Here is a 1,757-nt window from a genome sequence, read left to right on the forward strand (position 1 = left end):
CGTCGGGCACTGGTAAAGGGTGGCGATGATGCGTTCTATAATAGAAATACCCGTCGTAGCGTTTCTTCCGAGTCAACCCGCTCACGAAACTCTCTCTCTCGTCGTGGAATCCCCGCGTCGGAGAGTAAAACGCCGAAGGCTTACTATGAAACTTACGTCTCTCGACGATGGGACGATCCACGCGAAGAGTTGTTACGTGCACGCGTATGGTGCGATTGCGTCGATTCGCTTTTCTGTACGGGGAGTAATAGAACGTTGAGTTGACTTATCGGGTCTTCGTTGGAATTACCGTCGCTGGCATTGTAAACTCCAGATGACCTTGTGATTCCTTCGTCGGGCACTGGTAAAGGGTGGCGATGATTCGTTCTATAATAGAAATACCCGTCGTAGCGTTTCTTCCGAGTCAACCCGCTCACGAAACTCTCTCTCGTCGTGGAATCCCCGCGTCGGAGAGTAAAACGCGAATTCATAGTATGGAAACTTACGTCTCTCGACGATGGGACGATCCACGCGAAGAGTTGTTACGTGCACGCGTATGGTGCGATTGCGTCGATTCGCTTTTCTGTACGGGGAGCAATAGAACGTTGAGTTGACTTATCGGGTCTTCGTTGGAATTACCGTCGCTGGCATTGTAAACTCCAGATGACCTTGTGATTCCTTCGTCGGGCACTGGTAAAGGGTGGCGATGATTCGTTCTATAATAGAAATACCCGTCGTAGCGTTTCTTCCGAGTCAACCCGCTCACGAAACTCTCTCTCGTCGTGGAATCCCCGCGTCGGAGAGTAAAACGCGAATTCATACTATGAAAACTTACGTCTCTCGACGATGGGACGATCCACGCGAAGAGTTGTTTACGTGCACGCGTATGGTGCGATTGCGTCGATTCGCTTTTCTGTACGGGGAGAAATAGAACGTTGAGTTGACTTATCGGGTCTTCGTTGGAATTACCGTCGCTGGCATTGTAAACTCCAGATGACCTTGTGATTCCTTCGTCGGGCACTGGTAAAGGGTGGCGATGATGCGTTCTACAATAGAAATACCCGTCGTAGCGTTTCTTCCGAGTCAACCCGCTCACGAAACTCTCTCTCGTCGTGGAATCCCCGCGTCGGAGGGTAAAACGCGATATATAATAGTATATGCCAGTGGTTCGCGCGCGTCGTCTCTGAGATACGCGGTCGACAGAGTTCCGAAAACACGTGATGTGCCACGATTTCCGTGCGTCTTACATCTTTCGACGATGGGACGATCCACGCGAAGAGAACGTTCGTGCTTGCGTGAGGTGCAACAGCGTCGATTCGCTTTTCTGTACGGGGAGAAATAGAACGTTGAGTTGACTTATCGGGTCTTCGTTGGAATTACCGTCGCTGGCATTGTAAACTCCAGATGACCTTGTGATTCCTTCGTCGGGCACTGGTAAAGGGTGGCGATGATTCGTTCTATAATAGTAATACCCGTCGTAGCGTTTCGACCGATGTCACCCGCCACGAAAGTCTCTCTCGACGTGGAAACCCCGCGCCGAAGAGTAAACGCGAAGGCTTACCATACGAAAGAAAACGGTATTATACGCCTGTGGTATGTGCGTCTCGGCTCTGTGATACGCGATCGGCAGAGTTACAAAAAAACGTTGATGGGCCACGATTTCCGTGCGTCTTACATCTTTCGACGATGGGACGATCCACGCGAAGAGTAGTTACGTGCTCGCGCGAGGTGCGATAGCGTCGATTCGCTTTTCTGTACGGGGAGAAATAGAACGATGA

This window comes from Nomia melanderi, unplaced genomic scaffold, assembly GCF_051020985.1.
Source record: "Nomia melanderi isolate GNS246 unplaced genomic scaffold, iyNomMela1 scaffold0066, whole genome shotgun sequence".
NCBI lineage: Eukaryota > Metazoa > Arthropoda > Insecta > Hymenoptera > Halictidae > Nomia > Nomia melanderi.